Source organism: Adiantum capillus-veneris, chromosome 25, assembly GCF_014529385.1.
Source record: "Adiantum capillus-veneris isolate H3 chromosome 25, ASM1452938v2, whole genome shotgun sequence".
NCBI lineage: Eukaryota > Viridiplantae > Streptophyta > Polypodiopsida > Polypodiales > Pteridaceae > Adiantum > Adiantum capillus-veneris.
In genome coordinates, this window is record NC_140955.1 from 58,355,685 (window position 1) to 58,372,160 (window position 16,476).

Below are 16,476 nucleotides of genomic sequence, written 5' to 3' on the forward strand. Positions count from 1 at the left end.
CTACAATCTGCTAGTTTTCTTTACCCATTATTGCTTTTGCCTGCTTTCTTGCAGCTTTTGTAGTTGGGTTTCAATATGCTGATGGTTATACGGTCTTGTGGGTAATTACCATGGGCATTTACCTTGCTATTGCCTCAATGGGAGAATTTGGTTGTATTTTGAAACTGATAGGTATACTTTTGTGTTTGATTACCATAACCTTGTGGGGGTTTGATTTGCATTTGCTACTGCTTGATGACTTTCAGCTCTTTATAGTGGTTGGCTTATACTTGGTGGATGATAGTTACACTATCTCATGGGTGAACCTTTACCTTTCACCTCCCTCAAAGGCGAATATGGATTATGCTAGACATAATGGAGTTGATGGTTTTACCCTTTGGTCATTGAATTTCCTTAAAATTATCTCCACCTAGATTATACCTAAAGAATTCTCAATGGTTCCCCTCCTGCTCTCTACTCTCTTCCTTCTTACCTCCCTTAGTAAACATTAGGTCTAGCTTTGATACTACGCACTTTTTGTGTGGGAAACTCACCTTGCTGAATATTTTAAACTCACTCTATGTCCATCTAATGTGAACTCGCTATACCATCTATTGCATTCATGATAGGGTACTAAAATTGATTTGCTGCTGTTATTATTCTCCTTCCCTCTTGCACTCCTTCTATGTCGAGCCCCTCTGAATCCATTGCTAGCGTTTCTCTTTGTACTCGAGTATGATGCACATTGTCCATATCTCCTCAATGATCTTCCCTATGCTGATGCCAAGGCAATATTTTCTGTGCATCCTGCCATAGTCGACATACCCATAACTCTTGCATACTCAATCGAAGCTGGGATTCTGTAGTAGCTGACTTGCTAAGATACTATGCGCATTTCAAGATCTCTAGAAGATGCTTGGTTATGATTCGCTGATTCAAACCTTTAATATCTAATTTGAATGCTTTAAACTATACCTTTTGTCTCAATGAGAAGAATGATTTTGACTTACATTTGGAAATATTTTGCTGATCTGGCTTGATCTCTTAAAAATGCGAAGTCTGGTTCGAAAAAGATCTCATCGTACTGGAGAACCAAAGTTGTTATATAAGCATTGGTTTTCAAATTTGTTCAAAAAGATTGTCTAAAATTAATTTATATTAAGCTCTAAAATTTAGAGTTAAGACTATAATGATCAGATGGACTTTGCTTCGAGAGTACTTCAGAAACTGTCAAGACATTTTGATGACAATTATGTCAGATTTTGATGCAAGGAAAGGATGGTTTTGCGTAGTTTTCACTTGGTCAAGACTAGACATGTTTCACTAGGATTTTGGGTTTGGAGTACTCGACTCTTGGATTTTGATGACTAGTAGCTTCTACTTGCCCTACTTGACATGGTCTTTATTACACACATAGCAAAGCTTAGCTTTGCTTTACTTTTTAGAAGTAGAAATTAAGAAAATTTAAAATGTATTATGTTGGTTGTTAGCTTTGTGCTGACTCATGACTTCTCCTTGCCCATTGCATTGGCATAATTGACTACTGTTTCTCAATTTTGACAATGAATATGGTTGGTTGTTGACCCTTAAATAATTGGATAGCTTTGCTTTACTTTTTAGAAGTAGAAATAAAGGAATTTGGGATTGTAATATGGTTGTGACTACTTTACCCTTAAATGGTCGGATAGCTTTGACTTTACTTTTTAGAAGTAGAAATAAAGGAAATTGAAATTGTAATATGGTTGTGACTATTTGGAATACTCGTGGAATTTTTGGGGAGATGGCTTCCAAATGGAAGTCACATAAAGGGGTTCCTTGCCTCTTTGGAAAAGTAGAATTAGAAATCGAAAGGAAATTGGAATTATAATATCGAAGTGACTACTTGGATTGCTCATGAAGTTTTGCAAAATAGCATCCTCTCAAATAAATGAAAAGTCACATAGGAGGTTCTTTACCTTTTTGGTTAAAGTGTTTGATTAAAGGGTTACTTTTGGTTAGCAAGGATCCTAAAGATATTTCTTGGAGAATATGGTTTAACTTGGACATTTCATACTTGAAATAAAGAAAATTACTTAAGATTGATTCATACTTTACAAACAAAACTTAATGTTGTATCACACATCAAAGACTAGTATAGCCACTTGCATCATGGCCTTGTTCTATTTCTAAAACTTTTTGACACGTGGTTCTAACTAATTCAATATATATTTGGACTTGGCAAGTTGGTGGGCCTAGTTTTTGGCTAGATATTTGAAAAAATATATAGTTTCTTAAATCACTTCAACAACCATAATAATGAAAAGTTTTTTTTTTTGGGCAAAAACCTTAAGGAAACTTCTTGGAAAATATGGGTTAACTTGGATTATGCGAAACTTAAATTATGCTTAAAAATGATTTACAATTTGTGAACAAAACTTAGCCACTTGCATCAGAAAAGGTAATGGTCTTTTGATGATTTATTACATTTATTTTTTAAACTTATGAACAAATAAAACTTTTCTTGATGATAGTTTAAGTCAAAATAATTTTAAGTAAGACAAGGATAACAACTCATAGATTCATTAACACTTTTAATACGTATTCAAAGCTAATGAATCTGTTGTGTTGTTTATATGGATGTAGGTGAGAATGCTACCTTTACTTAAAATGCTTTAGCTTGGCTGTTGTTCGATCTTGAAGATCTCTGTTGATTTCAACGTAGATCCTGCAAAGCTCTATGACTTTTGTACAAAAATGATTCTAAGGTTAAGTCATTTTTGTACGAATCATTGTCATGATATCTAAAGCAAGTTGTCTTTTCAACATTATCATTAGGAAGATAATGCGTCTAAGAGGGCCTCTTTATTTGCCATGAGCTTATGGAGGTGATTAACATTTCACAAGAAGATGTACGCCATGTGTGCAAGAATGGTGGGTGTATAAGGGATGTGTAAGAGTGGTCAAAGGATGCACTTCATTCTCCAAAAAGGAGGTGGAAAATTTTATGATTTTCAACCTTCCATAACTTCCACATATGATCTCCGATTTGAGCGGAGATCATAGATCTAAAATCTATCCATGAGCTCTTTCCATAGGTATGCTACATGATATGGTTTTATCCGTTAGATTTTAAATTCCATTTTGGGAAAAAATTTTGAATTCAAATAACATAACCGTTTTGCCTATTTGGATTAAAAAGCTGTCTTTTGATTACTTTTTTAGTACTAAAGGTTTGACTTTCTTAAACTGCCAAATAAAGAGGCCCTCTTAGACCCCATTCTCTTCCTAATGTGTTCTTTTGTGTATATGTATTAAATTTAATACATCAAAACACACACACACACACACACACACACACACAAAAACACACACACTAGTGTCATAAAATCTAATATTTAATATCTAACCAACCCAAATGATTTTCTCATATTAAGCTGATCACTTAATGTGGGAGAATAAACGGGAACAAGTGTTAAGATATAGACATGTGCTTATAGATCTATCTCAATATGGGGCCAATGGTAAAGGGACTCAAATGAGAGATAGTCTATCAAAGAGCAAGGCTAACAAATGGAGCATAAGACCTTAGGGTTAGCTTCATTGAAGACCTCCAATAATGTGTGTAAAAGTCCTTTGACCTTAGGTAAGCTAGGGCTGAGCTTGAGGCGCGGGAACCCGACCCAGCTCGAGGTGCTTGTCCTGCTTGTCATGCTTGATGACTAAGGTGCTTGAGGTGATTGATGATTGAGGTGCTTGAGATGCTTGAGGTGCTTGACACGCTTGAGATGCTAGGGTTGCACTTGAGGTGAGAACCCAGCCCAAGCTTAAAGTGCTTAAGGGCCAAGCTTGTGGTGGGAACTGGGCCTATGCATGAGGGGCTTGAGGTGTCAAAAAGTATTCAATCCCTACAACGAGGGGGCAAGCCCTAGATGAGGGGGGATGAGAGAGAACACCCACACACTCACACAAGGCATTCATGGTACAAAGAAAGCAAAAAGAACACTTGTCAAGTTCCTCCTCATGTTGCCCTCATGGTGTGCCTGAAGCCTATTGGTTGGCCACCCAAGGGGTCCAATGATAATTTAGGAGATTTATTTAATTGATTTTGCATTTATCAAGCCCTCTCTCTCAAAGGGAAAAGGGGACACTTGTCCCAAGGCTACCCTTGTTGCTTGTAATGCCTCCTGCTTGTGATTGGCTAGGCCTGGAGGGGTCCAATGAGCTTCAAGCATGAGCTACAACGGGGGGTCGACCCAAGCAAGCTAGGGGGTTGCTTAGGGGGTATACTCACCCACACACACTCACAAACACTCTCGTTGTGTGCTATGCAAAGTGGAAGAGCTCCCTCTCCTTCTCTAAGCAAGTAGAGGTTGAGAGCTTACACGAACACTCTTGGCTATGGAGTGCAAATCCAACCAAGAGCCATGCTTCAATGCTTAAGCTTGCCATCTCCTTCTTCTTCATTACTATGCTATTATGTATGCTAGCAAGAAGAGTTATGATAAGTGAGGAACTAGTTCTTTCTCCTATGAAATGTTTCTTCTTCCTCTTTCCTACCCTCATTCCCTGCTAGCTATCTCCACCTTCGAAGGTGTTTGAGGTCTTGGGACTGAGGCTTGGGATAGTTAAAGCTTTCTTCAAGTTTATGTTATATGTGTGATGCATGAAGCTTTCCATCTTCATTGCATCACCTAGGTCACAAGGAACACAAAGATTGTATTGTAAGAAGTCTCTCTTAATAAGAGAAATCATAATACAAATATCCAATGGAGGGGGGACCGGCTCCACATAAATCCATTCCTCAACTATTGTCATGTTCTCTAAATTCTCTCTCTTGCGAAAGTATTGTTTATGCCAAGTTAACTAATTGCTATGATTATGTTGCTATCTTCAATTATGTTCATCCGCTATGCTAACAAAGTCATTTCTCAAAAGTACACTCATTAATTTTTGCTACTCTCAAGTTCAATAGGCCAATTCCATTACATTGGTATCAGAGCATTTGGTTTCTCTTTTCTTGCTTAAGAAGAGAGGTCCTTAAGTAGCCTATAAATGGTTGATGTTGTTAATTATATTAGGGTAAGTGGAACTGGGATCTATTATTGGTTTTGTTGAGCCCACTATGTGGGGGATGGTGCACACCTTGGGAGCTTTGGACTTATAATGAAGTCTTTTTAGACTTGCCTATGGCTTTATTATTATTGAGCCATAAGAAGTCCAAAAGGAGCTAGCCCTCAGCAACTCTGCTATGTTAGACCTACTCCTCTACTCTCTATAATTAACCACTTTAAGCCGTGGGTGTAGATACTTAAGAGACGATTTTCAAAGGCTATGAGGAGTGGCAACTAAGGTTTTGAATTGCCAAAGCATACCCTAAGTACATACATAAATTTTGTTAACATGGCTGACAATAATCAAGAGAGTAGAATAAACATTGATAGCTTTGATTTTTCACAAGAAGGTGCTAATGATGATGCTCCCATGTTTGTGAATTATCTCGTCACTAGGTTGCAACAAGCTATGGGCAACCCTACTTTGCAAGCCAAAGTTACTCAACAAATTCGTGCTTATGGAATTTCCTTTCCTCTCCAAGAGGAGAGAGAGCTTAGAAGGCCTCTTGAAGAGACCCCCCAAAAGAAGACTCTCTCCCATTCGGGAGGAGGAATCCAAAGAGCAAGAAATCAATGAAAGTTTAAGTTCCTCTGAAGATGTGGCTCCACGAAGACGACGGTCTAAATGATTGCCCACTCCTCCCAAGAGGAAAAGATCAATACATAGTCGTTCTCCTGGTCACTCCGAAAGGGAAGAGAGGAAACAAAGAAAGAAAAGGGTTAGGAAGAGATCACCCTCTTCTCCTTCTTCTTCACCTTCCTCCTCTTCCAATGAAAGCTATGGCTATTCTCCTAGAGAATACAAGAGGGGAGGACATCGCAAATCATTTCCTGCATGGCGAAGGTCACAAAAGCTAAAGAAGTTCAAGGAGGGAGGAAAGAGTATCTCTTTTCTCACCTATGATGGCACCTTTGGTGCTACCGACAAGTGTTGGCCTTCATCCAGCAATTTGATGCGGCCTTTGGAGACGAGGGCTTCACAGAGTCCTTCAAGCTACGCCATGTAGCTATGCACTTCCAAAAATCACCTCGTCAATGGTGGGATAGCCTTTGTGGCAATGGTGAAGCCCCAAAGACATGGAAAACTCTACGAGTTTCCATCATGAAGCAATTTCTTACAAGCGATGCAAAGGACAAAGTACTTACCGAATGGCGCAGCTTGAAGCTTCTCTCCCATGAGTCTATCCATAAATATGTAGACACGTTTTGGGAATTACGTCTTAAGGCTATTGTCTTTCAAAAGATAGACTTTGCCGAGCAAAGGCAACAATTCTGTGCGGGATTACCTAAAGAGATGGCTGAATACATCAATTCTCAACGGCCTGGTACTATTAGCGAAGTAATCCATCACACCATGGTTGCTTCACGCATCAATTTTCATCAAGGGACTAGACGTAATGTCAAGCCCATGGAAAACAAAGACAAAAATGATGCAAAGGGGAAAACCAATGTTCAAAATTCTTCCCAAGTCACTTCCAACAACAATAACAATCGGTCCAAGGAGAAGGGAGTTTACAAAGGTAAAACCAAACTCTCTCTTGAAGAGCTTGAAGCTTTTCGCAAGGACCATAAGTGTTTCAAGTGTGGGGAGCAAGGACACTGTTATCGTTCTTGCCCCAAGAAGAATACTCACAATGAGACTCATCTACTTACTCTACTCCTAGTCAAATTAGCAAAAGGTAGTCAAAAGTGTCTACCAACACTGAGTTTTTTCTTGTTTTTCTCGTTGAAGTGAGTGTCAACCCTTAGAATTTGACATAGCCAAAGCCATCAACCACAACAACCTAATTTAAGCCTAAAAGGTCCTTGGCAAGTTGGACTACTCCCAAGACATGTCTACACAGCTAAAACAGACACACCTTAACCATGCAGTTTCTAAAAGTTGGTTTTTGACTCTTAAGTGAACCTAAAGGAATATTTTGATAATATTAATGAGTACTGAGGTTTTCCCTATCTTAGGCTACCTCGTCCCCGACAACGGCACCAAAATGTGAGCATGTTGGTTGCCAAGGCTAGCTATCTTAAAGTAGAGACAGTGAGAACCATGTAATTAAATGTCATATCGTGACGCAATGAACTCGAGTAGTGCACAGAGGCTATAAGAGGTTGTCAGGCTCTTGGAAAACACACTCACTCTTTATCTACCCAAAGCTACACTCAACTACATGTCAGGCAACAAAAACTAATCGAGACATCCGCAAGCAAATCTCATCGATTCATTAAGAAAATATAGTGTAGTGACCAAACTTGTAGGATGGATATGTCATATGAATATTAGTAACAACTAAAGACACATGTCTATGGCCTCAAATTCCCCTTTTGACCACTTGCCAAAATCACGCTTATTATCTACAAGACAGATTTGGCCTAATTATTTTCGGTCCTCTCGAATGCACTCTAACGCTTAGCAATGCTCTCCTAATATCCCTCCTATGCATAAAATGCAATTTTGACATGTAAACCTTGAGCTATGAGCACATTTAGAAGAGGAATAGACACAAATAAACCACAAATTTATTGCGAGAAACTTACAATGTCGTGTAGAGCTTTCATATGCAAACATAATGGAACAGATGACACTCCAAATTAACCATTCACGAGAGAGTTACAAGCTTGACAAAGACAAAGGAGCGTACACACTGCTCTTTAATCGTTTTCTATGCTTATTATGCAAAAGAACTTGCAAAATTTTTACCAAAATTGGCTTTTGTACCTTACCCATAAGGTTTTAGGTAAAAAATGGATAACGTGCTAACTGTTTTCTAGCCTAGGGATTCAGTGATATAATCTAGAAGCATTTAGCCCCACTCAATCTAGCTCATAAATACACAATCCTTTACATGCTTGGCTTGGGAATCAATAAATTACAAAAGCATATAGCTAGAGACGTCCAAATTGCTCAAAAAAATGGGAAATTACAATGTAACTTGTTACAAAGGCTCATTTGTTAGTTGTGTAGCTAGCACGTTTTATTCAAGAGTTTGTTTATCTACCAAAGAAGCATTCACAATACAAGGAAAAGAACATCCTTTTATTAAAGGATGTTCTAGTGTCTTTGTCTATCTACCAAAGAAGCATTCACAATATGAGGAAAAGAACATCCTTTTATAAAAGGGTGCTATGAAAAAAAGGACACATACATATACTGAAAAGAAAATTCATGTACACCATTTAAAGTCACTGTTCAAAGTTTCATGTTTGACCAAAATTGTGAGGACATTCACACGATGTGATGGAAAGAAATCAATTCTTTGTAGAGAGAGTAGACATGATCAAGATAGTCTCTTTATAGGACCCTCTCTCACACATTAGTCCAAACTCACAATGTAGAGGAGATTGTGCCCAATCAAAGAACAAGGTAACATCAACCAAAAGCAAAGAAGAAAATAAAAGAAGCACATTTTACTTCCTATGATTCCAACTTTGTTGTTTTGGAAGGAGCACATTATGATTTTCTTGTATCTCACTCATTGTACCATTGTAGAGGTTGCTTAGGAGAGATTGGTCTTGAATATGTTCATTAATTTGAGGCGACTGCTTGAGCCATTATGTCACCCATGATTATGCGCCATCTGGAGCCTTGCTCATCCAAAACTCTCTACTTTGTTTTGCTACTTGATACCAATGAGAGGTGTATCTCAAGACTAGTTCCATAGTGGTGGCCTCCAAGGAGCTTCATAGAGCCCTCCGAGCACCCTACGGGCTAGAGATTGATAGATCTCAACCCATTTTTTCAATTATAAACCAAGCCTATATAGCCTCTTACCTAATGACTTCTCTTTGGGGTATTGTCTTCAATAGAATCCCTATCGTGATATGTCTCACTAAGCCTATGCACCCTATTGCTTAGGGGAAAAAAGAGTCGACACGAGCATTATGGAGGAATCTTGAGAGATGTGGCCCTTATGCTACAAGTCTCCACGTGACAGACTAGTGTTTTCTTACATGTGTGGGAAGGCAATTATTCATGATAGACCCCTTAAATGATAGATTGAGGCCTTTGAAACCACTTTAAAAATTAGTTGTGTGAAATTGCAACCGTGTAAATAGATTGGATGCTGCTATCATTGAGGCCATTTCACACACACACACACACACACACACACACACACACACACACACACACACACACACACACACACACACACACACAGATACTTGCCTTGGGGTGGTAGCCTTGTATTGTGCTTTACTTTTTTCTATGAAATGTTAAAAAACAAACTTTCATGAGCTTCAAAAAGCTGTGACAATGTACTAATAGATTAGGAGATTTTTTTTATAGGCCATGGACATGATAGACTTGGATGCTTTATTAAGATTGGTCATATAGTTTTTAAGCTAGTAGGCTTATGACCTTGCATTAGCCTAGGGTCTTAACTGATTGCTTGTGTTCATGCATAAAATTGAAATTTCAAGTGGTTTAATCATTATGATAGTTTAGGTGTTTTTTTTGCTTTATGTTGTTAAGTTTTTTACTATGATTGACCCATCTTTTAGAAACAAAAATTTACTTTGCATTATTGTTCATTTCACTTAATGTTTTATTATCTTTGTTGGCCTTTGATACTCATAATTTGTTCTTATGTTTTGCAACTCAACATTCTTCCATGGACGTGCTTTCTACCATGTCACCGTGCTTTGCTTCAGTGACACACGAGGACGTGCGCCAAATTAGGAAGGGAGGAATGTTAGCAGCGGCTAACACATGTTACACAGATTATGCACCAAGTTGAAGATTTGCTATGGATGTGCACAGTATTTCCTGTTCACATTGTATAAGGTCTTGGGCTCATTGGGAGTTCCAAATTGTATATGCTAGAGGGCTCAACTTAATCCCATAGTAGGAAGGCTTGTGGTGCATGCCTTTATAAGAAAGTCTTTTATGCAAAGAGGTTTGATTCTTGAGAATCCATTCTTGAGTACTCATTCTTGGGAGCTCTCTCTTGAGTGTTCACCCTATGGATGGCCTAGCCTTGAGCTTAATGCCCATGCTTAGAAGGCTAGTGCTAATCCTTCATAATTAGAGAAGAATTTTTTAATCTAATCTCTACTTTTTTCATTAGTCTTAATTCTTCTATATTCCATTATGTCATGAAGTAGTTTCACCTTCTCATTATTCTAGATTTGAGTGTGTGTTAATGACTTCTTGCTTATTGACCACTCCTATCATTCTATGAGTACTCAATTTGTGATATTTAACATCTCTAAATAGGTTGATTAAGTGGGTTCTTAATCTTGTGATTAGAGTACGTGCCCTATTGTTTGCTCATGTGTAATGAGACTCAAGCACCATTGACCCTTGTGTGTGTAGCTTTTGATTAAGTACCTTGATTGGCATGTGGTGATTGGAGAAGCCAACACCAATGCAATTAGTGTGTGCTTATCAAGATAGTACTTTGAGATTCAACTCTATGGCAAGTTGGACTTTGGTGGGCTTAATGTGTGTAGGTGATGTTGATTGATGATTATGGTGTGATTAGAGTTAGTGATTTATAGCTAATCTCTATTGCATTGGAAGAGCATCCTCTTGAATCCTCTCATTCAATACATCCAATGATGCTCATGCTTCCATGTCCTAGCCGGGTTGCCGATCCTAGGATTGATAACTTTGTTGGTATTCGGTTGTGATTTGGTGATGCTACGAAGACCCCCAACAATGTTATACCAGATCTGGACAACAATCCCTCGACGATAAAGACTTATGAGGGATCCAAGATAGTACCTTTCTGTTCAAGTGATTTACCATATAAGAAACAATTTTAAAGAACAAGAAGTAACACCAACTTGAACAACATGCAAAACTAGCAAAAGAGGTGGTAGCTTCATCAATAATCAGCAAGGAACCATTGCTTAGATCCCACCGTCAACAACTAAGCACAAAATGGGTATGGAAGCCTAAAGCAGTAGCACGTATGTGAATTCATGTTGATATTTGCGATAGCAAAAAAATAATTTTTAGGAACATAATAGATGAAAATTAATGGACTTGTTAGAGCACAAAATGGGCGTAAAAGCCTAAAGCAACCACCTACGTAAATTCATGTTGACATTTGTGATAACAAAAAATAACTTTTATGTAAGAGCATAAAATTTTGGCTCTCCCTCTACTAGCAATGCCCATGCGTGCACAATGACAACTTCTCCGTGACCTCACGCACGTTGTGCCAGTTGTTTGCTCATATGTTCAACTATTTGCAACGCACTACAGCCCTCTAAGCTCTCCGCCGGATGTGGCTCTAACATGGCCGAGCAACCTTTTTTCCCCATCGCCTCAACCTTACCATAAGAGCTCTTTCCTATTTCTAACAAGGTGAGTTTTCCTATTTCTAACAAGTGAGTTGCAATTGTGTGCTTTGTGTGTGTGTGTGTGTGTGTGTGTGTGTGTGTGTGTGTGTGTGTGTGTGTGTGTGAGAGAGAGAGAGAGAGAGAGAGAGAGAGAGAGAGAGAGAGAGAGAGAGAGAGAGGAGCTTACAAAAGGCCAAAATAGCCTGCAAGACCATTAAAAACCTTGTAGAGCGGAGTCCCACATTGCGTTAGTGGAGTTCATGGCATTAGATTGGCTATCGAGGGAATTTATGGCATTATGGTAATTTTGCTATCCACTATTCGCGTGTTCTAGTAATATTCTTCATATACATGTTTTTCTTTTGGATTACTTTACACATAGAAAGTGAGAAAGTCACCTTTCAAACAACTTGGTATATGACATCTTGTTGGACATTGCATCCAATGGTTTTCTCATAGCTCCATTGCTTGGTGTGCAACTTTCTCTAGGATGGTTGCGAGGAAATAAGAGACACTGATTTTTTGTTTGTATGGCGTACTATCAGTGTGTTGAGAGATTGCAATCGATTGTGTATCAATTGATCCAGACCTGCAGATTCCATGCTTCACAGACAACAATCCAATTTTCTAACTCTCGTGCTTCATCGAAAGACAGAGGCTCCTCAACATCACATAAGGTAGAAACAGCCAAAGCATAGCAATCTAATGCATAAGATGGATGCGGAAAACCTGGACGATTATGACAAGACAAAGATGCATCCAATTTATTGTCACACAAAGTATGCACCAGCCATTTTGGCATACCTCTAGCTTGCTCGTTCTCAGCCCTTTCCTCATCAAGTACATCATGTACATCTGCATCAGAAATTGGTTGATATGTAATATTTTTAGAAACCCCCATAGGTTGTACATTTGCCTCATTTGAATTTAGATTCATACTTTCACCATTGAAAAGAGGCAATAAACTATAATAATGTTATGTGAGCTTACATTATTGTCTCTAGTACATGACAGTCTAGTAGGGTTGAACAGAATCTTCCCCAAACATAGCATCCCGTGAAACCAAGATATGCTTTGTTTGCGGATGGTACAACCTGTGACCTTTGCTTTCAACACTATAACCAACAAAAATACATTTGATAGCCTTATTATTCAATTTTTTGCGTTGTGTTTGTGGCACCAAACCATAAGCCAAACACCCAAAAAATGCGCATGTGATCAATAGATGGCTTTTTATCATGCCATGCTTCATATGGAGTCATGGATTGCAAAGCTTTTGTAGGACACCTAATAAGTACATAAGTAGCACACATGATGGCCTCAAGCGAAAACGAATGCGGCAAAGCTTGACCATACATCGTGCCATCCCCGTAAGTGACCAGTTTTTCCCCTCAGCAACACCATTTTGTTGAGGTGTATACGGTAGTGTACATTGGTGTTTTATCCCACGACTAGCCAGCAATGCATTAAATTCATGAGACATATACTCCCCCCCTTGATCGGAATGGAAGGTGCCCATAGTACATTTAGAGACATTTTCAGCCATAGCCAAAAATTGGTTGACGCACATAAACACTTCGGACTTTGTTTTAAGCGGATATACCCATGCATGCCTCGAGTAATAATCAATGAAAGTCATAAAGTATAGGCTATTTCCCAAGGACGAAGTTTGCATGGGCCCAAAAACATCACTTTGCAAAAGCTGCAACCTCCATGTAGCCCTAATTGAACCATCTTTTGGGAACTTTGAACACTGCATCTTACCCAAAATACAACCTTTACAAACATGCTTAACAGACGATTCAAGAATATAAAAAATGAGCTCTCTAGATAGCAAGAGATTAATATCTAATGGGTTAGAAAAGCTCTATTTTTCGCTTTTGTTGGTTTCCACTGGTTAAGTATATGTTCAATAAGCTCTGAATGGGGTTTTACAATCTTTGGGCTGTTAGGAAATAAGACGTAGCTAAATAGATAATTGAGTAGATTACTTAATGGAGAGAGACAGATTTATATACACGAGATTATAGAGTAGAGAGAGAGAGAGAGAGAGAGAGAGAGAGAGAGAGTACACACGATATACGTGGTTCACCCAATGTGGGCTACGTCCACGGGAAAGCAGCCACTCAATGGCTTTAGTACTTCAAAACAAGAAGTAGTTTACAAAGGGATTATACCCTTAATGGAGCTTCTGCCTTGCTTCACTCTCACCACCTCACACTCACCTTGTTGCATCAACTTCACACTATGAAATGTGTGTAGAAATGGCCTCCTTTTATAGGCCAAAAGGGCTGCCCTCTCTTATGAGAGACAGCCATGTGTAGCCTCCCTTGTGTGAATAAGTCCAAATCGGACCCTCCAATCCGCCCATGTGTGGCCGCCCTTGAGAAGACAAGTCCGCTTTTGAATTCGGCCACCGGCCACCGGCCATCGGCCATTGACTATCGGCCACCAGCCAACCGACCGGTTGTTTTCCGACCACTTTTCGGCCGCCGTCCGGCCATAATATTCCGGCGAAAAAGAATATTCCGGCGAAAAAAAAGTCTCGGGGGCCTCCGCCCCCGAGGCCTTTAAAGTTGCCCCTGATTCTTGTCCGTGGAAATTTTGGTTTCCGGTGAGTGATTTTCCTTCACGCACGATGGCTTCTCCTCATAATGGGGGCCTTACAAATGTGCGCTTTTACCACAGAAAATTACAAGGGTAAATTAGGCTCCATACTTAACATGGGCAAGTTTAGCTCAATCTCCTAGCAGTCTCTCAACCTAGCAGTTTCAAATGAAATTCAAGTAGCTGTGCAAATCAAAACTTTTCCAAATTACTTGAAAATTTACACAAGCACTCTACTACTACCCTAGATCCACCCCCTTTGAAAAAAAATAAAAAAGTTGAATTTTTAGGGCAGGAAATAATAAGCGCGCTTATTATCTCTTGGTCAGAATGAAGGGTTTTTTTCACTTTTTTGCTTCTACTGGATGTTCACACTATAAGCAAGCCACTCATCAAATTTCATGGAGTTTGGTTTAGTTTCCAAGTTTCTAAGACAATCTTTGTGTCTGCAGTTGGATCTTAGTGAACTCTAGACCTATTCGACAACTTACAACTCCAAATGACACCAAACTTGAACCAAGGTCTTTTTATACTATGTTCTAGCATGTGGTGTTTTCATATGGTAAAAATTTTGCATTTCCAAGTCCTAAGATAATTAGAGTGAATATTATGCAACTTTTTTCAACTTCTTCAACTCACACAATTAAAACAAGGTATTTTAAGACCTATCAAGAGATCTCAATATTTTTTGTTTTGTTTTAAGTATGCTTATCTTCATTTACCTATTTTGTTTAATTATGCTTACCTTCAATTACTTGTTTTGTTTTGATTATGCTTACCTTTAATTACATGTTCGTCGATGTTGCTTTAGGCTTCCATACCCATTTTGTGCTTAGCTTGTTGACGATGGGATCTAAGCAATGGTTCCTTGCTGATTATTGATGAAGCTACCACCTCTTTTGCTAGTTTTGCACGTTGTTTAGGTTGGTGCTACTTATCCTTCTTTCTCCACACCATCCTAGGCTTTCTCGGAGGTGACTTGGCTTTTCTTTGAGGTCGTCTCTATGTGAGTTTCTATTTATTTTTGGGTGGGTATCCAAATGCACTTTGAATTTCCTTGAAGCAGTTCTTTCGCATGACTCCTTACATGTCGATCCTTGCATGTGGTTCATTTTGTGGTTGTAGTGGAAGCTCCTCAAATTGCTTCTTGTATGGTAAATCACTTGAATAGAAAGGTACTATCTTGGATCCCTCATAAGTCTTTATCGTCGAGAGATTGTTGTCCAAACCTGGTATAACATTGCAAGTATTGATCCAAGGTGTCCCTAATATTATCTTTTTCCCAAGCTTTGCATTCGGCAGTGCAAGTTGAGGTGGTGAGTAGAGAGGCAGACATGATAAGGAGCCAAGATTGAAGTTTGTAAAATGTTTTTAAGGCTTCTCTATGTGTCTCTCTATGGATGAGGAGAAGGCCCTAGGGATTGGGGGAGGTCTAGCTTGCATACGAAGGCTGAGGAGGATGCTGCAAAGAAGGGCGAAGAGGCGAGCTTGCATACAAAGATGAGGAGGGAAAAAGGGGGGAGGGGAGAGAAAGGCGTAGCCTACGTACTGTATGCAAGTTATGTACGTAAGAAGGTTGAGGGAATTTGGAATCTTTAAAGTATTAGTGGTAACTTATTTCTAAGAGTGAGTGAGTGGGTGGACATTCAAGGGCATCCTCTCTCCATAAATGGAGAGAGAGAGAGAGAGAGAGAGAGAGAGAGAGAGAGAGAGAGAGAGAGAGAGAGAGAGAGAGAGAGAGAGAGAGAGAGAGAGAGAGAGAGAGAGAGAGAGAGAGAGAGAGAGAGAGAGAGAGAGACCAAGTTATGTTCCTGTTTTTTACCTTCATAATGCATTAATGTCCCAAGATATTTGAAACTTCAAGGACCAAATTTTTTATATCCTCCTCCTTTGTGTGTTGTGTTACTCTTCTTACACATACAAACAACCTAATCATATGTGTCAATAACTAGTCTTTTACTCGTATTGGTATATTATTGAGTACTAGTCATGTTTGTGCACGATCTACACAACAAGTGAGTGTAAGACAATTGTGTGTACTAAAGGATCTATGTGTGTGTGTGTGTTTGTGTGTGACATGACCTCAATGATAGCAACATCCAATCTATGTGCATGGTTGCAATTTCACACAACTAATTTTTTAAGTGGTTTCAAAGGCCTCAAGCTATCATTTCAGGGGTCTATCATGAATGATTGCCCTCCCACACATGTAAGAAAACACTAGTCTGTAACGTGGAGATTTGTAGCATAAGGGACACATCTCTCAAGATTCCTCCATAATGCTTGTGTCGACTGTTTTTGCCCCTAAACAATAGGGTGCATAGGCTTAGTGAGACATATCATGACATGGGTTCTATTGAAGACAACACCCCAAAGAGAAGTCGTCAGGTAAGAAGCTATACAGGCTTGGTTTATATTAGAACAAATGGTTGGAGATCTACTAATCTCTAGCCCGTAGGGTGCTCGATTGAGGGCTCTAGGAAGCTCCTTGGAGGCCAGCACTATGGCACTAGTC